Consider the following 23,430-nt stretch of genomic DNA (forward strand, 5'->3'; position numbering starts at 1 on the left):
CAGCCCTGGCTAGAGGCAGAGGGGGCTACAGGCGTCGGCCACGTAGGCCTTACCCAGTCAGGCTATACCGCCAGCAGCGCTCCTACCTAAACATGAGTGCCGCGCGATGTGTTAGAAGGCTCCGATTCCGAAAGGAGGTGATTGCAGAGATCTGCCACCTGCTTCGCCGAGATCTGCGGCCAAAGCTCAGGTGCAGGACGTCTCTGTCGGTGGAAGTGAAGGTGACGGTGGCATTGAACTTCTATGCCACCGGCTCCTTCCAATACGCTGCTGGGGACATAGCAAACATCTCCCAGTATGGCGCGCATCGCTGCATCCGCCACGTGACCGAAGCACTGTTCAGAAGGAGAAGCCAATTCATCTCCTTCCCCATGGCCCTCGAGAGCCAGCATCAGCGCGCATTGGGATTTGCCAGACTCGGGGAATTCCCCTTGGTGCAGGGCGCCATTGACTGTACGCATGTGGCTTTGCGGGCCCCTCTGGAGCATGGCGAGCAGTACCGCAACAGGAAGGGCTACCATTCTCTGAATGTGCAGCTGGTATGTGACCACAAGCAGCGCATCATGGCAGTCAATGCCAGCTTCCCAGGCAGCAGCCACGATGCCTTTATCCTGCGGCAGAGTACTGTGCATGACATGTTCCAGGCACAGCCTCCCCCAAGAGGATGGCTCATCGGGGACAAAGGCTATCCTTTGTGCACCTGGCTCATGACCCCGCTCCGCGCGCCCAGGACCGCTGCTGAAGAGGCCTACAACGAGAGCCATCAAACCACCCGCAACATCATCGAGCTAACTATTGGGGTCCTCAAGCAGCGGTTCCGCTGCCTTGATCGCTCCGGAGGAGCTCTCCAGTATTCGCCGGACCGGGTCTCCCAATTTGTGGTGGTTTGCTGCATGCTACACAACCTGGCTATCCGCAGGACTCAGGCACTGCCACCTGACGTTGGACCAGCACCTCAGGAGGAGGAGCAGGAGGAGCATGAGGAGGAGGAGGAGGAGGAGGAGCAGGAGTACGTTCCCAGGAGGGAGCGACCAGGGCCAAGGGCCGCACGACGCCACCTTATTACACGGTACTTCTAAGCCCCCTGTCAGGGAATGGCCAGGGGCCATGAGGGAAGATGAATGCAGCCGCTCTGCAAGCCCTCAGCCGGCGAAGCCAACAAACACTAAGAAGAACAACCATGGAGACTGCATGAATAAAGATAATTTTTTATTGCACAAAAATGAAAAGCCCTTCCCACATGAATCCCCAAAAACAATAAACGGGCCCCACAAAAAGCCCAACAAACGACTCACTCCCACAAACTGGGGAGGAGTCACTCCACCTTTCTTCAAACCGGGCCTCAACGTCGGCCTAACGCAAAAAATAAGCCCTCCAAAAGCACAACCATGGGCAAAATAAAGATGGCCACCGCCATATTAAAGGAAAGCTGCCCACACCCTCTACTGAGTGGCCCGCGAGGGCGAGACCTTGGCCAGCCTTTTGCCTCCCCTGCCCGGCCTGCTGCTCCTTCGCAAGCTCTGCCCAGTGGCTGCTGCGAGGCTGGGGGAAGGCGCCTGAGGCTCAGATGCCCTTCCGCCAGATGCCGCTGGGGGGCGGCCTACACGGCGTTTGGGCCTCGAGGGGCCGTCTGCTGAGTGGCGCACCTGAGCCTGGCCACCATCAGCTGCAGCCGCTTGCCCTTGACGCCCCAGAGGGGGAATGGCGGCGACGGATGGCGCAATGTGGGCCAGCTGGCGTCTGGGATGCGCTGGCTGGTGCTGTGGCGCGGTGGCACTCGGCCGGGCCCGCACTGCAGGATCCGCAGCAATCAGCCGACGGGCGGCTTGCTGGGATGGTCCAGCGCGGCGGCTGCCCTGGCGATGCCTGGCTGAGACAGCGCGTGTGGCAGCAGTGAGTGCCCCTGTGGTCCTGGTGTGCGCGCGCATCACATCCGCCAGGGTCTTGACGGCATCAGTCAGCATGCGGCCACTCATGGCAGTTGCTGCCCCGAACTCGCGCACACTGGTCGCCAGCGACTCGATGGCCTCAGGCATGTGCCCCACCACGCTCATGAGCTCCGTGTGTCGCCGGTCCGAGTCGTCGGCCATCTTATCCAGCTTCCGCACCTCCTCCGAAGTGAAGGTGTCCGGACTGGAGTCGCGACTCTCCCGCTGGGGAGGAGGGGGCCGAACTAGGGGACCCTTGCCGCGTTGGTGACGGCGAGTGTGCCGAGCAGCAGCACTCCCCTCTGATCCTTCCCCCCTTTGGGGGGAAGGCCGCGGGCCACGCGCACGGCTGCTGGGTGGCTGGACGCCACTGGTCCCAGAAGCTGCATTGCCCTGCGACAGTTCCTCCAGGCACTCGTCCAGTGAGGAGGTGTCAAGCATTTCCTCCTCTCCTGCGGGACATGACTGTTCCCCCGAAGGTCCGGCTTGCTCCTCCTCCTCCTCCTGGTTGGAGGTGCTGTCACTGGCAGCTTCAGGGTCCTGGTCGTCACCAGCTGAAAGCAGGAATGCACAAGAGTAGCTTCAGAGTGAGGAGACGGCGTCAGCGAGGGAGTTAGGACTGGTGGGATTCAGCGCATTGGTGGGACAGTGGCAAAGGAGGTAGCTCGGATGGGCCAGTGCGACGCGAGAGGGCCAAAAGGCGAGGTCCTTACCATTGCCGGGCAGTGGAGGGTCGGATACACCGCACGCTGTGGGGACAATCACACGGGCTCCCATGAGCACACACATGTGCTCCTCCAGCCGAGTGAGCTTCTGCAGCTTGGCGCGGCCACCCCTGGCACGGGCCTGGCGAATAAACGCTACTTTAGCCTGCAAGAGAAAGGACGGGCTGTAAGTGCGCAGTGAAGCCCTGATGTAGTGTGCACTGCCTCCCATGGTGGAATAGCTTGGACAGAGTGAAGCCCTGATGTAGTGTGCACTGCCTCCCATGGTGGAATAGCTTGGACAGAGTGAAGCCCTGATGTAGTGTGCACTGCCTCCCATGGTGGAATTGCTTGGACAGAGTGAAGCCCTGATGTAGTGTGCACTGCCTCCCATGGTGGAATAGCTTGGACAGAGTGAAGCCCTGATGTAGTGTGCACTGCCTCCCATGGTGGAATAGCTTGGACAGAGTGAAGCCCTGATGTAGTGTGCACTGCCTCCCATGGTGGAATAGCTTGGACAGAGTGAAGCCCTGATGTAGTGTGTACTGCCTCCCATGGTGGAATAGCTTGGACAGAGTGAAGCCCTGATGTAGTGTGCACTGCCTCCCATGGTGGAATAGCTTGGACAGAGTGAAGCCCTGATGTAGTGTGCACTGCCTCCCATGGTGGAATAGCTTGGACAGAGTGAAGCCCTGATGTAGTGTGCACTGCCTCCCATGGTGGAATAGCTTGGACAGAGTGAAGCCCTGATGTAGTGTGTACTGCCTCCCATGGTGGAATAGCTTGGACAGAGTGAAGCCCTGATGTAGTGTGCACTGCCTCCCATGGTGGAATAGCTTGGACAGATTGAAGCCCTGATGTAGAGTGCACTGCCTCCCATGGTGGAATAGCTTGGACAGAGTGAAGCCCTGATGTAGTGTGCACTGCCTCCTATGGTGGAATAGCTTGGACAGAGTGAAGCCCTGATGTACTGTGCACTGCCTCCCATGGTGGAATAGCTTGGCCAAAGTGTAGAGTGCCGAATGGCCATTTGATGCTCATGACTGTCCCAATGCTGCTGGCTGAGGGCTGGCCAATAGGACTTTCAGCTCCCTTTGCCCATCATGTCAGGTGTACATGCAAGAATGAGGAGGAGACTGGAAAGGCTACTCACCTTCACAATCCTGGTCAGATCGTTGTATTTTTTACGACATTGTTTTTGGGTCCTGGGGGCCTCGCCGGTGAACGTCACCCTCTGGGCGATCTGCTTCCAGGCTTTGGTGTAGTCATGGTGGGTTGGATTCCTCCCACTCTCTGGAAACAAGATCTTGCGCCTCACCTCCAGAGCTGTGACCATTATGTCCAGATCACCCTCTGAGAAGCGCAGGGCACGCTGACGGGCCTTCTCTGGCGTTGCCATGACTCCCTGGGGCTGAGCAGCAGTGTTGAGGCCTCTTTGCAAGGCTGCAGTGTGCAGGGCGTGGCAGCAGACCAATTCGTCCCTTCCCCCTTTAACAGCTGGTCGGCACCACGGGGTCTGCTGTCAGTGCAAAAATGACCGCACCCGCGCTGCGCCCCGCCTGGGCGCTATCCCTCTGGACCGCCGGCTTAGCGCCTAAAGGTAGGAGTGGAACGCCTCTTTTAGCGCTCCACCACTCTCTTAGGGCGAAGCCACTGAATTTCCGGCAACGGGGCGCTACTTTGGGGCGGGCGCTAACTTCGGGCGGGCGCTAAGGTTAGTGCCCCAAAACTGTCTATACTGAAAATCTAGCCCATAGTCTTTTGGACATAAACAATAACAGACCAACTAACCAACGCCCCTCTCTCATCCACAGTCACCCACCTAACTCAGCATGTTAGGAATATATTAAATCAAGGCATCTTCACAACAATGACATTTTGGAAAGTGCTGATTCACAGGATAACATTTTAATGATTGAGCGTGTGGGTGGATTATGTCAAAAAGACACCGCCTTGCATTGACTAGATTATGCAATAAATGGGTATATCTTTGCTTTAATATGATGAGATGGCTTGCAGTCTCTCATTAAAATCCATTGTAACTGCCAGGTTATTTTTTATTTGTATCCAGAGAATGCTAAGTCAGATAATATAATAGCAGGATGGATTTTTTTAAGATTTCAAAGTTGCAGACTGATTTTCTTTTAAAAGCTCATTTTTAAGTGTACCTGTTAAGTAGATTTTCTATGACTACAGCAAGAGAACTTGTCCACCATAAGCATGTAGGGATAATCGCACGGGCACCACCCATGATTTTTCAGTGCGCACTCACGCCAGGTGCAAGCATAGACTCAGAAATCTAGCCATGGCCTAAAGTTCAATTTGATCAGCATCTACAGGTCAGGTCAGGTCTGCTCTGTGACTATGCTTATGGCCAGATAATTGTACACAAATTTGGAACTAATGAAGGAAAGATGTGCCCCAGTGGGTGTGCAAGCTATTAGAAAAATAAATAGGAAGAGAAGTGAAGAGAGAGGCAGGTTGGAGTAGACAACACAGATGGGGGTCGATTTTGACTTTTGGTTGGCCACCCGTTCGGTGGCGAAGAGGCTCCCATGATTTGAGGCCTTTGCTTGATTTAAATTTGGCAGCTGAGCTGCAGGATACCGATGCAGCTCACCGGATTGAGACCTCAATCAAAGGACTCCATCCCACCTCCAAGCAATTTTCAATAATTCGTGTCTAGTGGTCCCGTCTCCGTCCCGCCTCCAAGAGGTGGGATAGGCCGTTAAGGCCCTTAACAAGCACTAAATTGGCTCTATAATGCCATTTTGAAAGGCCTTTGTGATTTTAACCCTTTTCCCACGTGAAACACGCCTGTTCTGAAACACGACGGTGAAACCTGGCGGGAGCACAATTGGATTGCTGACTATCAGCTGCAGCTCAACCATTAAAGAGGAGATTTGATCAGCCATCATTTGCAGGTAGCAGGACTTTGTTGTCTCAGGTCTGAGGGAACTTTTAGAAGGCATAGCCACAGCTGTGGAAGTTTGGAGCCTGACACCCATCTCCAGTGTGATCTCCTGGGAAACACCTCTCGCCACCTTCACTGAGCGCTTCCTCAACTGAGGCATATACCAGAAGCAGGGGAGCCATTTATTTCCTTCTCTTCTGGGCATTAGATGAGGACGAAGACCAGCTGCAGCACCAGCAGAACCAGGAACAACAGCAGCACCAACAGCAGCAGCACCAGCAGGAGCGCCAAGCTGCTGCTCATCCACCTGAAGCTGCACAGGCCAGAAGGGGCCAGCGCATGGAAGTCCGTCGGCGAAGGAGATACCCCCCAAACAGGGTCTACAGACACAGGGTCAGCTACCTCAACATGTCTGAGCAGCAGTGCCAAAGGTGGCTCCGACTTTCACGAGAGGTAGTGGGTGACATCTGCACAATGCTGCAACAATACCTGCAGCCCAGAGGACCAGGTGGACAACCCTTACCAGTGGCCGTCAAAGTCACCACCGCACTCAACCTTTTGGCCTCAGGCTCCTTCCAGGGATCAGCAGCAGACATCAGCGGCATCTCCCAGGTGGCCGCACACAAATACATTACACAGGTAACCGATGCCCTCTTTGCCATCGCGCACAATCACATCCATTTCACCAAGGATCAAGCAAGTGCCACAGCACGTGTGGTTGGATTAGCTAATCTTGCAGGCTTTCCAAGGGTGCAGAGCGTTATTGACTGCACACATGTGGCCCTTAAGGCACCCCATCGCAATCCAAGTATTTTTGTCAACCGCAAGGGCTTCCACTTGCTCAACGTGCAGCTGGTGTGTAACCACAAGAAGGAAATTTTGCAAGTTTGTGCCAAGTACCCTGGCAGTTGCCATGACTCATTCATCCTGCGGCAGTGTAGTGTGCCTCCACTCTTCAGTCTGCCAGACCAACTTAACGGATGGCTATTTGGAGACAAGGGCTATCCCCTGAGGACGTGTTATATGCCTCAGTTGAGGAAGTGCTCAGTGCAGTTGAGGAGGCCATCCAACAAAGCTGAGGAGCGCTACAACTCCAGCCACATTTCGACCAGATCCATTATCGAGCAAACCATCGGTTTGCTGAAGGTGTGCTTCAGATGCCTGGACAGATCAGGTGGAGCCCTGCAGTATTCAGCAGCCAGGGTCTCCAGAATCGTCGTGGTTTGCTGTGCACTTCACAACATGGCACAGCGTCATGGCTTACAGATTCCTGAGGACCAAGTATCTCGTCACATATCCTCCACAGATGAGGAGGAGGAGGAGAGCAAAAACGAACATCTTGCAGAGGCCCATCAACCAGCGGCAGCAGTACACGAGAACATAGCTGCCTGGGATGCAAGGAACACATGCATCTTGGCCAGATTTGCTTAGCCTAGCCACTCAAGCACTTTTGCCTTGCATCTTCTTACCTGAGCATCAACAATGGCCAAGAACCAGCTGACGCCTAGCAATTTGACCACCATACTGACAATTGCAAGTAATCCTAAGCCCTCAATGTGAAAGTCCCATTGGCGAAATGACACACAGCAGTAGCCATCAGATATTTTATTTACATTATTCACCTGAAAGCTTTTCCACATAAAACATCAAATTTCACCCAAGTGACTACCGTTGTGACTATTTGTGCAGTATCTTTCTCTTACGCGTGCTCCTACATGGTGCTTCCCCTGTGGCTTCAGCAGATGTGGAGGCCCCTTGCTCACTTTCCTGCTGCTCCTGTCTCGACACCTTTGGTGGGCGTCCTCTGGGGTTGCAAACCTGTGAGGGCTCGTCAACAGTCTGCTGCTCCTGCGGCTGTGCAGGGGTTGAGATGCCGATCTCAGTTGGGTGTGGACTCTGGTGGGGCTCTGACCGAAGGCTCTGCAGTGGCATGGAAGTGTGAGTGCTTGGAGAGGAGCCCTCACTTCCTTGATGTCTGCCACCAACTTCCCTCTCATGGGTCAGGTCCCCCTCAGCGCTTGCAAGTGGCTTGAAAGCACCTTGCTGCACATCAGGGCGGCCATGGGGACCCATATCTGCACTGGCAGTCCTACTCAGAAGGACTTCCATGAAGGTCTGGTTTCTCTGTTCAATAGATGACCATCGCTCCTCCAGAGATGTCATTCTATTATGAACACTTACCGTGTTTTCTGCACTGTGGCGACTTATCACCTCCATGGAGGTTGCCAACCTTTCCATGGTGATGCGTTCATGCGCCAATGACTCCACAAAGGCTCTGCTCATGTTCGCTATGGACTCCTCCATTCGTTCCACACTCACAGCGACCCGGGAGACAAAACCTGCCAGGGACTCCTGCATCTGTTCCTGGAGTTCCAGCACCGCTGATCTTATGGATGGACCCAGAGGCAGAGGGTCGACATGCAGCTGAGCCTAGCTGGCAGAGTCCTGCGCCCTCCAACTAGGAGTCTCCACTGCTTTCCCTGTCTCCACAATCTGCTGATGCTCACTTGTGAGCTGTGATACACCAGGTGACAACACTACTCTATGTCCCGAAGGTCCCACCGAGGTGTGAGTGTCTGCGCTGGTGCTGGGTGCACTTAATTCTGCTGACGCTGCGCCCTCAGAGATTGCAGCTTCCTCTGAGGAGTCTTGATGTTCAGGCTCTTCCTCCTGGCTAGTGGGGATGGGTGCTGTCGATGGTCCTGTGGGGGAGTAAAGGAAAGAGTCAGAAATGTGATGCCAAGGTTACATGCACATTGCATATTGCAGATGATCATAAGTCCATCTGTTAGAGATTCAGACTCATTATCAGCGACTCATGCAATGTCAATGAGAGAGATATAAAACTATTCTGTCACCAGCTTGCTGTGATGCGCCCGTCTATCCGTCCCCCACTTGCGCATCATCCTCCACTCCGACGATCTCCAGGACGGCCTCCTCCCAGGGGGTGAGGTGGGCTACTGAGGGTGGCCCTCCTCCTGTCCTCGCTCTTTCTCGCTTATTACGAGCTCCCTTTTCCTGCAATGAGGGCGACAAGTGGAGGTTGAGTGAGAATGAAGGAGTGAGTGTAGAGAAACCATAGCCTAGATACTTAGAAGGAGACAAAGATGGAGTGAGGTGGCAAGACCAAGGGCCCTCCCTGTGTGTTGTCAGTTGCTTTCATAGCATCACAGTGATAGGGAGTATGAAGGCTGCATAGTCGAATAGTTAGGTGAATGTGACCATAGAGAGAAATGGAATGGGTAAGAGTACATGGATGTCAGTGTCAAGTGGGATGTGGAGGAAGAGATTGTTAAATCTGAGTGCTGGTGAGGAAAGACAATGGGGATCAGATTGAGGGTGATGGGAAATTCATACTCACTTCTCCAGTGCGCAGAAGGTCATGAAATATTTTCCTGCACTGAATCCATGTTCTGCGGGTTGCAGCCACACAGCCTTGGTCTGCTGGGGAGGCTTCTTCCTCCCTGAAGAAGGGAAGAGCACCTCTTTTTGAGCTCTTGCTCCCTCAACCAGAGCCTGCAGGGCAACGTCGTCAAATCTTGGGGCAGACCTAGCTCTTTCACTGGCCATTCTGCCTCCGGGTCTCTGTAGCATTAAAGGCCAAAAGAAGACTGTAGGCTGTATGAGGAAGGGAGGAACAAGGAAGGTACAAGTTACACAGTTTTTGAGATCTAGGGAGATCTGAGTTATATTAGGCGATAAGTATCAAAACTGTAATTCTAGGCTATTTTATTTGTGAAACTAAAAAACAAAAATGCTTTATTCTTCAACCTCAGAAAAGCAGTACCTGCTGCTGTATCATGTGCCTTTTCAGTTATTTTTCAAAATAAATATTATATGACATTTTGGACTTATTTGGTAAGGAGGATCAATATTAAGCACTAACATATTGGGTATAGCATGGGCCAAGAACTGAGTGAAGCTTCCTCTGCATGGCCCCAACAAAGCTCCTTGATACCAATCTCGGAAGAGTCCCTATTGAAAATTCTGCATCATTGCAAATTTTCCATTTCTCGCACCAGTCATCTATAGAGCCTTTGGGTGAAGTTGCCAATTTGATGCCAATTTATTGCTTGGTTCAAGTTGTGGCCATTAGGAGCTAGGCTGAAACTCATTTTACTTGGGAGCCATACTGCTGGATGAGAGAGGGGGCTTGCATTCCATCAGTCTGGGACAAAATGAAATCCAGTGCCAGAGGTGAAAAACAATTTTCTAACACATTTACTCAATCAATAAAAATTGGTCAGAAATTATCTGCAGCACAATGATATAAATGAAGTGGATTGTCCTTCTACTTACCACCTGTGTTTTGAGCAGTTTTGGGCATGAAAAAGAATAAAATGAGATTGTAAGTTCCACCTCAAATGCCCCCAACAGAAATTTAAAAAATAAAACATATTGGGGGAGAAATTGGGTGAGTAGCGCCACCTGTTAGCGCCTAAAGAGGCAGTCAGTGGCTGTAGCGCCACTGGCTGCGTCTCCGGCGATATTCAGTAGGGGCGCTAATGGTGGCGTTAGGCATTTGCGCTGCGCCGCCACCAATGACGTCATCGGTGTGCGCAGCGCCCCATTCGTGCCCCGTTCGCGATATTTGGTAGCGAACGCCGCAGTTGCGCCGCTCGCTACCCGCGCCCGGTTCACGGGGCCTTACTGTGCCGGCAGCGGCGCAAGTTAAGGTGGAGGTGCGGGCCGGCTGCTTTTTCGGCGGCCGCCTGCCAGCACCTCCGTCCCCGGCCTCCTAACCCCCCCCCCGCGGCATTGCTGGCTGTTTCCCGAGAGCCCGGCACTTCTCCTTGGTGCTGGGCTCATTTGCCGGCACTCGTGATCGGGGATTGCGCTGTTGCAGGCACCTCCCCCTTAACAGTGGGAGGAAGGCCTGCAGTGCCGCAGCGTGCTGTGCCGCAGCGTGTGGCGCTGCGGCACGTTGCGCTGCGATAATCAGTTTCAGCGCCCTAAGAGGGACGCGGAGCGCCTCGAGCCTCGCCCCGTCTCCCTCGAGGGGCACTGAAACTGAATTTCTAGCGATCGGTGTCACTCCAACCGCTGCGCTAAATCCTGCGCTCAGGCGACTTTTGCGCCACTTTGGCGCCCCAACCCAATTTCTAGGCCATTGTGCCAGAACTCTCCACAGACAGTTTCCCCTTTAATTAGATGAGATGTAGCGGCCTCCACAGGGGTGCATGTGGGCCTCACTGGCAAGTGGCCTGGATCCCGAAGATGCCACTAAAAAGAATTCTGGATCAGCCTCCTTGCTTGGGGGCTGATGGCAGCAGTTACAGGGTTTTGAGGGGATGCAGTCTGGGGGAGATTATCGGGCAAAAATCCCAGCGTAACCAGCAGGGTCGCTTTCCATGGGACTTCAGGATGTTTAATTTTTTCATAGCCCCTGATATTTTTTCTACATATGTTAAGTTTAATGTTTGAGGACAGAGGGGAAAAGCAGCAAGGATAAACATGTGCCGGCAAAGGCTTGCTTACTGAAGTGGTGAATCAGGCTAACGTAATGGTTATATATCACAACACAATGAAAGGAAAGGACTGCATACTATAACCTCTGCTATGCATCATCCATGACCTCACTAAATTCTGCTCAGCACAAGCTGATATCATCTGGCCAAAGGGCTAGAACCTTCATATAATTGAATACCAAGCTCACAGTGATGGAAAAGACAGCTCCACAGGATTACAAGATAATGTCCAAGTACTGGATCAATCTCCTGAGAGACCAACAGCTGTATTTTACCAACCTCGTTGGGTCTGTGGCAGGCAACGTCAGTGGTGGTTCCCGTCCCGTTGCTGTCTCCATCCCGCTGTCCAAAATGCTTTTCCCATGATTGGGCGTTTCCCAGTCCAATTGAAGGAAGCGGGTCTGATGATGTCATTTGATGACATCCTCAGCTAGTTTCCTTAAAGGGACCATGCGTAAACTTAGTTTGACATTTGTGCTGTCAGTATTCTACAGCATTGAGGTGCTGAAAACACTGACAAGCACTGCACAGAGGTGCACAGCTGCACCCAGGCTCTCTCATGACGCCCTCCATATGCTTATGGAGGGAGTCACAGCATGTAGGGAGGTTCTCTTCCCTTCCAATGGGCGGAAGAGACCTCCCCAGGAGATCAACGCAGCCTGGCTGTACATTGCAGAGGAGGGCACAAGCAGGGATGTCGTCAGGAGGACCTGGCTGCAGTGGCGCAAACGTGTTAATGATCTCAGTAGATCACGAAACGTTACTGCAAAGCCACACTCAACCTCATCCTGCTATGCCACTCATCACATCCACATCACTCTGCCTTCCCTACCCTACTCCTGCACATCCTTACTCACACCAACTTACCTTGCCCCTCCACCCATCCCTCTCTATCTATATTACACTTCTCCATCTCACTAGCCACCCCTCACACTCACCCTCATCCTAGCGCAATCATACCAACTAACCATACACAAAGGTAGGCACTTGGGTATTTTATGCAATGTTCATGTGAAGTTTCTGTCAATGTGGTGTCAAACATTGAAACCTTTATTTTCAACACTTTACGTTCTTGGACAGATCTCTGTGCACCTTTGGAAGTGGCTTAGTGAGTTGCAGTGAATGGTGAGACATAACGGTACCCCCTGCAATGATGAGTGTAAAAGGAATGGCCTGGGCATTGTAAGGATGCTTTATGGTGTTGGTGTGGGGCGGTGCCAACCTGGCGCATCATGTGGCTGCCAGGGTGTACAGCATCAAGTGAAGTAAATCTGGCCTTGGTGAGGCCATCTCTGGCCTTCTGGGCAGCAATGTGGTCGGGTGCTGATGCCCTGTGTCCTGTGCAGCACCAGGTGATTGCGGAGAATGTTGGTGTTGTTGTTGGTGCTGCTAGTGTGCCTGGTGCTGCTGGTGTTGGGGCTGATCATGCTGGGATTCTGAGGACCAAGGTGAGATTTTTTCATGGGTACCGATGCTGATGGAATAGATGGCAGTTGAGGTTGTGATGACAGAAGCGACCTATCAATGGTGAGAGAGATTGTTCCAATGAGGTGACACTGGATAGAGAGTATGCTCCAAATACTTGCAACCTACATAAAGTTCAATCTGTCTTCCAAATGCAGTAAATTACAATTAATTGGAATTGCCCTTAGTGCTGATATTACGGGAATCAAGGGATATAGGGATAGAACAGGAAAGTGGAGATGAGGTAGAAGATCAGCCATGATCTTATTGAATGGCGGAGCAGGTTCAAAGGGTCAAATGGTCTACTCCTGCACCTATTTCTTATGTTTATGTTCTTAAAATGCAATAAGCTAAAGTTGGTAGGACATAAAGTGCTAGAAATTCATCTCAGTCAATGCAACTGAGTATCAGGTGCTGCGTTTAACGGGCGGCCGATCTGATACCGCCCGTTTTGTGCCACCAACCGAGACAAATCTCGAGGCCAAGATGTTTTTTGGGGGGTAAGGGGATCCTGAAATACTTGCCACCCAGTCACCAAGACAGAAAGGCAATCCAGATAGATAAGCAACCCCAAAATAATTTTCCTAATCCAGTGGGGGAAAAAAGTCTAAAGGATACCAAAGAAGAATTATGGTGCATTAAAAGAATAACACAAACAGCATCAGTATCTTTTTTGGGGTGTTATAAGAACATCTAGGAATATACAGGACTAGAAAAGACCATTGTGTGCCACTTGGCCAGTCCCAATGTCTACACAGAGCCATGGGGAATAAGCTGCAATGTTTGAACAACCATTTTTTAATTTCCTGCCACACAGTAATAGTTATTTTCCAGCTTTGGTGAAGTAAAAAGGAAAGAAGCTTGTCAGTTTTAAAAAAGGAATGGGTTTGTGCCCATCTCAAATCTTTCACTGTATTTTCCTCTGTTTTCTTGATGTAAGCTAATACTTTGTTGCTTCCTTATTCCACAGAATAATTTCACAGAATGTTACCCGGAATTCAAGGGTTAAATTACAAGAAGAGATTACACAAATTAGGGTTATATTCCCTAGAATTTAGAAGGTTAAGGGGTGATCTGATTGAAGTTTTCAAGATATTAAGGGGAACAGATAGGGTAGATAGAGAGAAACTATTCCCACTGGTTGGGGAGTCTAGGACTAGGGGGCACAGTCTAAAAATTCAGGAGTGAAATTAGGAAACACTTCTGCACACAAAGGGTGGTAGAAGTTTGGAACTCTCTTCCGCAAATGGCAATTGATGCTAGATCAATAGTTAATTTTAACAAAGGTATTAAGGGATATGGGCCAAAGGTGGGTATATGGAGTTAGGTCGCAGATCAGCTATGATCTCATTGAATGGTGGAACAGGCTCGAGAGGCTGAATGGTCTACTCCTGTTCTTATGTTCCTATGTTCTGGTCTATGCCAAAAGTGTCTTTTATTCCACTCGAGGATCTGAAATATCACTTGGAAAAGAAAAAAAGCATTAATTAGAAGGAATGTAAATATAAACCACAAAAAATTAAGATCTTCAGATTAATGTCTTACTGAGTTAAATTAACCTTTCAGCTGAAAGACATAATTAGGGGCCATACCAAATGCAAGACACAATCCTCTGTGGCAGGTTCAAGGGAGATTCCACTGTGGGAGATCTCTTTGATAAGGTCAGCCAATGGAATTCTCTTGTGGTGCGAACAGGGTGACCTACGTATCATTAAAACAAGCTCTAGGCTGCATTTCATTATACCCTGCATTTTCTTACATTATATTGTTAGGAACCCTAATAATCTAGGATCAAATGCCAAAGAAAAAAAAATTAGGCATGACCGAAAACATTTTGTATGCAACAGCATTCAGCAATCCACTATTAGCCTGCATATTCCATCTTGCAAATTAGCAGACTTCTCCAGATCTCGCCAATTGCTTAACTGAAACACTGACACTTAAGGGGACACCTTCAAATGCTCATACTGAAATTAATACATCATGAAATGCATTTTTTTCAAGTATCTGCAGATACACCACATGACCCATGAGAAGAAGGTCGCATTGTTTCAGGGAGGAGGACTCATTTAGACAGAAAATCTTTCCAGAGGTATTTGTTTTTCAGTAAGAGAGTAAAAGACCCATTTTATGGTACTGCTCAACTACTTCCTAGAAATGGTCAAAGGAGACTAGTTTGGTAACATCTATGTTTGAAGTTAGCTTCTTGCTCCTTGGTATTTTTTGAGTTACTGAATGGCTATAGGGTATTTGGGAATCTGAAATGCTATGGTATCAAGGCGGGAGTGGTTAACTTCCTTGCTAAATGCTCCAACTAAATAAATTCTTTCAAATTTGAAAGAAGTACATTGCTCATAATACATAAATGCTTTTACTGAGGCTAGTACCAAGGTGTAGCAAACTGTATTTAGTTGTTTTTAGTCTTGTTTGTTGAACTATAAATCAATTTGTTATTCAGCTACATTTGAAACAATAACATTACTACAGTGACGACACTTCAAAAAACTTTCATTGGCTGTAAAGCTCTTTGGGATGTTCTGCGGTTGTGAAAGGTGCTATATAAATGCAAGTCTTTCTCTTTATATCTTACTTGTCAGTACTCTTGCTTACTCTGGCCTAGTTCAGAATCGGCAAGGGTGGTACATTTATGGGTGCTACGAGCTTTACTGATGCATCTACCCATGGTGGCAATTATGCTGGTGGTATGTGATGTCACATTAGTGGAATGGAAATCTTAGGGGGAGAAATTGGGCACGTTAGCACCTCCCGTTAGCACCTGGGTCGGTTGGTGTCCAATCGCTGGGGGTGGGTGAAGCAGGTAAACTGAATCCAGCAGGTAAGTGGAAAGGCACTTACCTCCTGGATCCAGCAGTCCTCGCCTCCTTTTAGCTGACGGGTTTCCCGAGACCTGGGAAAACCAACTGGCCAGGATTAAATTTAAAATGGTGGTTACGAGGCACGCTACCTCATTATAATATTTAAATGACCAACCTGCCTCCTGCGAGTGGGTTGATTGGCTGCCCCTCATCCTGCCTCCATTAAATCCGGAAGTGGGCAGTTTGGAGGTGGGTTGGGGTTGGATTTCAGATTTTCTTCATTTTTACATCCCACCCGATCCAAACCCATCTGTTTTTGGGGGTTAAAATTCCCCCCAGTGTGGAAGTCGTCAGTGGTGAGGAATGACCCTTTGGCAATCTGGCACTGCTGCAGGCATTTTAGGAGGCTGAAATGGTGAGATGTCTCCTGGGCTAAATAATGATTTGATAAATGGCTTTCTTTGCTGTAACTGCACCAGCAGGAGTCTGAAAGATAAGTGCACAATAAGCAAGTGCAGTATGGTCTGCTCCTCTTAAATTAAAATTGCTTAATTTGTGTTGCTCGTTAGTTTGAATGAAGATCATGCAGCAAACACCTCCTGTGCTGTTCTTTCAAATTGCGTCATCAAAGTTTTTTGAGCGAAACACCGTTTCAAATTAGCAGAAGTAGACTGACATACCGGAGCATGACTGGTCTGGGCTGGAGACTCCAAATTGGCTTTTATTTCATTGTCAGAAATACATAATCTTGTTTGTGTCTTTTTAAAAAATACGGATCATACAAAGCCCTACTAGTTCAGGGTTGTCAGGAGCAAAAGATATTTCATTCCAATGTTCAAATTGTTTTATTCCAGTTAAATTTTTGAGAGTAATTTTGCGTAACACCTAGCCGCTCAGTGCAGTTCAGAACATAGGAATTGCTGGACCAAAAAAGACCAAGGTCCATCTAGTTCGCCTTCTACCTTCCTGGTAGTCACATGATACAATGTTGACTAACCATAACAATCAATCGCTTTCAATTAGTCTACAACAGAGCCAAGCATGACGTGGGGGAAACCCCATTGGTTGAGAGCTTTGGAAACCATAGGTCAAAAGTCACCTGTTCCTCCCAAGAACACTACACTTATCACATGTCACATCTCAGTTTACTCATATACTGTATTCCATAATGTTATCTGGAGAACCGACTGTACATACATAGGATTACACAGGATATACAGCACAGAAACAATCCATTCGGCCCAACCAGCCCATGCTGGTGTTTATGCTCCACTCGAGCCTCCTTCCTCATCTAACTCTATCAGCATAACACTCTATTCCCTTCTCCCTCATAGGCTTGTCTAGCCTTCCCTTAAATGCATCTATACTTTTCGCTTCAACCTCTCCCTGTGGTAGTGAGTTCCACATTCTCACCACGCTTTGGGTAAATAAGTTTCTTCTGAATTCCCTAGTGGATTTCTTGGTGACTATCTTATATTGATGACCTCTAGTTATGCTCTTCCCCACAAGTGTAAATATTCTCTCTGTATCCACTCTGAAAACCTTTCATAATCTTAAAGACCTCCACTAGTACGAATCTCGTTGTTATGACTCAGTGTCTTTTTTATATATTGCTTTCTCTCTCAATACCTTCACAGCATCTCTCTGGTGATTAGACTTTATCCATCACAATCCAAAACCTGATTGTACCTACCTAAGTTAATCGAAATGTAGTACAAATGTAGTAAAGTTCAGTACGCAGAGAACTGCAATTGAGGATATTGTTAGCCTTAAGTCATGCACCATCTGCAAAGATGCAATGCATAACTGTACATCTTCTGGACTGGGGGATGCAGGGTGAAAAATTTGCTCACAGGAAAGGCTTCAGAAAAACTTTTGAAAGGTCGATTAAATTGAAATATCCAAAAATAGGTGTATGCTGGATTAATGAAGCAACCACAACACCTGTAAATCCTAGTACAACAGCAAAATACTGCAGATGTTGGAAATCTGAAATAACAACAGAAAATGCTGGAAAAACTCAGCAGGTCAGGCAACATCCGTGGAGAGAAATTTGAGTTGACGTTTCAGGCCGAACCCTTCTTCAAAACTGGAAAGAAAAGAAATTAGATCGAAGGCAGGGCTGCGATCGGACAAAAGAAGTGAAAGAAACAAAAGAGCTAGACAAGATGGTAATAGGCTGAGATTAGGTGTAAAGTGTACTGGCAGGGCAAGAGATAGCTGCCAGGTGTGAGAGAGAAACAAAAGGAAAGGGGGGGGGGAAAAGGAGTGGAAAAATTACAAGAAAAAATGTGTAATAGGGGCCGAGGTTATGATCTGAAATTGTTGAACTCGATATTGAGTCCGGAAGGCTGCAGAGTGCCTAATCGGAAGATGAGGTGCTGTTCCTCGAGTTTACGTTGAGCTTCCGTGGAACAATACAAGAGGCCAAGGACGGTGCAGTCCGAGTGGGAATGGAGCGGTGAATTAAAATGACAGGCGACCGGAAGCTCGGGGTCACCCTTACAGACTGAACGGAGGTGTTCTTCAAAGCGGTCACCCAATCTGCGTTTGGTCTCCCCAATGTAGAGGAGACCGCATCATGAGCAGCGAATACAGTATACTAGATTGCGAGAAGTACAAGTAAATCGCTGTTTCACCTGGAAGGGGTGTTTGGGGCCCTAGACAGTGGGAAGGGGGGAGGTACAGGGGCATGTGTTATATTTCCTCCGCTTGCACGGGAAGGTGCCAGGCGAAGGGGAAGGGCCTAAGTAACGGCTCTGTACTAATACCCATCAGCAAAGAAGGAACAAGCATGGCGGCTTCTGTAATACTGAGCACTTACATTGTTTTGTGAGGACAGAGTGACGAGCTATATATTGGTTCATAGAGCAAATTACTCGTTATTTTACTACATTGAACTAAGTCTGTTTCACGTTAAAAAAGTAATGCTATCAAGGACAGAATAAAGCATTTTACTTACCATATGTTCAAAATAATTTCAGTCCTGTTGCAAGATGGCTGTTTATCAATCTGCATTCCTAAATCATTTGGTCAAGTCAGCATTAGGCAACATAATTACAGAGCTGGCATTGGAATTGCAAAGTCTGAATTATATTTAATTGTCAATACAAGGAGAATATAAAGCATTCTGCAATTAACCCTTCCTTTCTCATAAATGTTTTATCATTGTCCACCAATTCAATTCCAGTCATTCAATATATGAAAACAGGTGGGGGGAGAGTTTCTTTGGGCACAGTCGGTAACCTGGGTGCAAATTGCGCTCAGAAATTGCACTAGTTTTCCAAAGTGAAATTATGGTTCAAGTTTCCACTCAAACTCTTTTGCATAATCACAAATGTAAAATCTTCCATGAACCAGCGCAGTCAGCCAGTCACCTTCTTATTTCCATTTTCTTGCATTAAAAAATATTCCTCGAGATATTTAAAAGTAACCTGGTGCAGTTTTTTTTTTAACACAGCCGAAAGTGGGTTTGTCACAAAAAATAGGCATCTTTAATCAGAGTGTCTAGTCCACCACCTGTGAGTAACCTGATTCTAAATAACTGAAGAGGACTTTAAAAACTATAAACAACCATTTACTAGTTACATTGGTGTACAGTAAAGTAAATTCAATATTTATTTTAACATTTTAAACCTTTTTAGGTGCTCTTGCCCCTAAGAAAAAGCTTAATTTTCAGAGCCTCCTCGAAGGCCCGCATAATTAGTGGAATCTTGGCATGGTGATCAATTTGATCTGGGAAGTGTTATGTTCATAAATAAATAGACGTTTTCATTATGAACAGCTAGCTTGAGCTAGTCATTTATTCAGCCATGTGGACTAGTGTACAGGCATCCATCTTGACTACTGCCTTGTGGGTAGCCCACTCTTAAACATACAGCTCCACCTAGTGTACCATTCTAGAATGACATGTTACTGATCATTACATCCCCCTTCCTTAGAGGTTAAACAAAATCAATATCAATCAATCATAGCGACGTAAACATCTTCACAACAGTCAACACATTTTCAAAGCTTTACTTTATGAACTCTAAGCTTTTCATTCTTTTATTATAGTTTTCTTTGTCTTCAAAGATTAAGTCTATCAGGCTTTTTTACTTCATGTGTGGATCTTCTCAGCACAGGTAAGTCTGATGTGTTTTCATGAGAGCCTGTAAGTGTGTTTGTGTTAGATTGTTCTGGTGGTGAGTGACAAGATTCAGTTGCGGCATTGTCATCGATTTGCTCTTGGATAGTTTCTTGTGTTTTCAGGAGGGAACGGCGGTTCCTCCTGAGAATCTGTCCTTCCTCAGTTCTAACAGTGTATGACCTTGGTCCTACTTCCTCAAGAACTGTAGCTTTCCTGTTCCATGCATCTGGATCCTCAATCCTGACAATATCATCCCTTGTCAATGGTTTCAGAGTTTTGGATGACTTGTCATAGTGTGATTTCTGTTTCAGCTTTAACAGTTGAAGTCTCTGTCTCAGTTCCTTACTCTGCTTTTCTTTTGCACAGCAGGGTAGCGTGGTGCACAACTTGTGACCCATTAGGAGTTCAGCAGGTGAAGAACCAGAGTCTAAAGGGGAGGCTCGGTAGCTCAGCAGGGCAAGATAAGGATCAGACTTGCTTTATGTTGCTTTCTTCAGTAGCTGTTTGAGAACTTGAACACCTTTCTCTGCCTTACCATTCGACTGAGCATACAGAGGACTGGATGTGATGTGTTGAAAGTCATAATGTGCTGCAAACTGTTGCCGCTCCTTACAGTTGAAGCACGGACCATTGTCGCCAATGGCAATCCTGGGAATTCCATGTCTGGTGAAGATGGATTTAACATGCATTATGACACTGCTTGCTGATGTGCTTGAGAGCAGCGCCATCTCAGGATAGTTAGAATAGTAGTCAATCACTATTAGATAGTCTTTACCATTCAAATGAAAGAGGTCCTTACCAACCTTTTTCCATGGTGTTGTTGGTAAGTCAGCTACTATCATTGGTTCCTTTGCTTGTTTGTTTTGGTGTTTCTGACATGTCTCACATTTGCCTATCATGTTCTCAATGTCCTTACTTATGCCCGGCCAATAAACAGTGTCTCTTGCTCTCCTTTTGCATTTTTCAATTCCGAGGTGTCCCTCATGAATCGTTTTGAGCATTTCTTGACGTAGAGCCTGTGGAATGACTATTCTGTTCTGTTTTAGTAATAGTCCACTTGCAACACTTAACTCTGACCTGATGTGATAGTACTTTGGACAGGAACCTTTTGGCCAACCATGATGAATGTTCTCTATTACTGTTTGTAACACTGTATCTTTTACTGTTTCTTCTGCTATTTGCTTTGATTTTGTGTCTGACACAGGCAGCGCAGCAGTGACCATAATCACATGAACATCCACGTCTTCCTCAGTAGAGCTCACATGGCTCATTGTGGGTGCTTGGGATAGTGCATCTGCTAACACTATGTGTTTGCCTGGTGTGTAGATCAGTTCAAAGTCATATCTTTGCAGCTTCATCATGAGTCGTTGAATCCTTGGAGACATCTCATTCAGATTTTTTTTTATGATGGCAACCAGTGGGCAGTGGTCTGTCTCAACTGTGAAGGTGGGAAGTCCATATATGTAGCCATGGAACTTTTCTAGTCCAACTACCAAGCCTAGACATTCCTTTTCAATCTGGGCGTATCGACACTCAGAGTCAGTCATAGACCTGGAGGCATAGGCAACAGGCTTCCAATCTTCACCCTCTGCTTGTAGCAAGACCGCGCCTAGGCCATCTTTTGATGCATCCGTTGACACTTTGATTCTCTTTGTTGGGTCAAAGAAGGTGAGTACAGGTGTGGTTGTCAGCACTGTTTTGAGGTTCATCCACTCTTGTTCATGTCTTTCTGTTCATGCAAACTCATTTGTTTTATGTAGCAGGTCTCGCAGACAGGCTGTCTTGGCTGACAAGTTAGGAATGAACTTTCCAATTAAGTTTATCATCCCCATGATGCGTAGCACTCCTTTTTTGTCAGTGGGTCAGGGCATTTTGAGTATGGCGTTTTACTTTTTCCATATCTGGCTCTCTTCCTTTACCAGATAGATTATCTCCTAGGAAAGTGACTTCCTGGACACCAAACCGACACTTGGCTTTGTTGAGCTTCAGTCCATTCCGGTGTATGCTCTGTAGCACTTTAGTCAGTCTCTCATTGTGTTCTTTCAGTGTGGAGCCCCAGATGATGATGTCATCAACATAGACCCGAACTCCTTCCAGACCTTCAAATATGTGTTCCATTGCTCTATGAAAGATTTCAGATGCAGATATTATCCCGAAAGGCATTCTAAGGAAACAATACCTGCCAAATGGTGTGTTGAAGGTACAGTATTTGGTGCTCTCTTCATCCAGTTTTAGTTGCCAAAATCCTTGTGAGGCATCTGTAAGATTCGGAATTTTCAGCAATAATCACGCAAGAAAACAGGATAAAATAAGACAGTTTATTGACCAAAGTAAGCTTGCACAGAAAAACCTTTGATAAAAGGGCATACAAAATGGCCACCGGGCCTCGTGATCAGTTTTCTGGACCATTTGATTTCTGTTACTGCAAGCCAGACAGGCTTGTGGATTGAAGACAGTAAGCCCGCGAAAGCCAATATCGGGGAACCGAAACTCAGGGAAACAGCATACATATTCAATGGATTCCAAGTACAGGATGGGGCCCATCAAGATATGGGCGGACAATGCAAAAACACTTATACCCATTTAATGTACAAAGGAGAAACCGTTTAACAGCCATCAAGGAAAATCTCCAGACCGATCAATATGCGAACCGAGTCACGGTGACAATGTAAAAGACATTTAAAGACATTATCGGCCAGGAAGGCCAGTTAAGTTATCACCAGCTCCCGTTACAAGACAAAGCGCCCCTGCAGAGATTTCTGCCCGCCAAAATTAATACAAAGACAGGACTATGATTTGGCGGGAGATAAGATTGTCCCAAAAGGGTATAACTATGGATTGAAAGTCCATCAACGAACGAACGGAAAATCGGAGTTACGGACGAACGGACGGTGACGGTTACACAGATCCAGGATCAAGCGCGCCTCTTCTACCTCGGTAGCTTCGGAATCGATGAAGACGCTTCGTCTTTTTAAAGACGCTTCGGACGGACAATTTCGGTGAAAAGACAACGTGGTCGGTGTTCAGCCAGACAAGGCTCAGTGACGACGGGAAGACGACGAGGGTGGCCCGGGTACTATTGTCGGGAGATCATCGACGACCCAGGCCGAAGGAGAAGGCACCCTCTGGAAAGCCACCGAGCCAGGCGGGAGCGAGAAAGGTCCTCGACATACCATTCGGCCAGAGACCTTCAGATTCTCCCATTTGCATGCAGTTCTTCAACAGCTTTTAGCTGATCCAACCTAGACGAGCGCTCATCGAGGCTGTGTCTACCCCGCTGCCTCGAGAGAGAGAGAGAGAGAGAGAGAGAGAGAGAGAGAGAGAGAGAGAGAGAGAGAGAGAGAATATCAACTGCGCCAGAAGTTTCCAAATCCACGTGACGACGGAAAGCTGTGCCAAAAGGCTGCGAACCCCTTTTTCGCGATTTTGACAGTGGTGAGCATGATCCTGAGTTCCTCAGGTCGAAACTTAGTTTAGGTATAGGGGAGGGAGTTAAGAGTAATCGTAATGTGTTTTCCCTTTTACGATGTGCCGTGTGTTCCCCATTTCCATAGAGTCAAGTTCATAAATTTGTGCATGATTGTAGTTACTTTAATCTGTGCCTATGACATGTATTTTGTAATGCTTCAAACTGTTTAAAAATAAAAAGCATCCATTTCGTGCTATTCAACCTGGTCTATTGAGTCCTTTCTCTGCACTACAGTTCTCTGCATCTAAGTCCAAGGTCTAGAACCGTAGGGGGAGTGGGTCGAAACACTCAAGGGTAATTATTGCACAAAGCCTGGCAGGAGACCAGAACGAGCAAGAGAAACCCCCTACACATCGAACTTTGTGAAGTATCTGGCACCTGACATTTCACTGCTGATTTCTTCTCGCTTGGGAATCTGGTAGTGTTAACGTTTTATGTTTGCATTTAAGTCCTTTGGATCCCTGCATACTCTTAGATCATTGTTCTTTTTCTTTACACATACCATGGAGTTAACCCAGTCTGTTGGCTCTTCGACTTT

Source organism: Somniosus microcephalus, chromosome 11 (assembly GCF_052327205.1).
Source record: "Somniosus microcephalus isolate GS21.2 chromosome 11, FLI_Smic_1.0, whole genome shotgun sequence".
NCBI classification, from domain to species: Eukaryota; Metazoa; Chordata; class Chondrichthyes; order Squaliformes; family Somniosidae; genus Somniosus; species Somniosus microcephalus.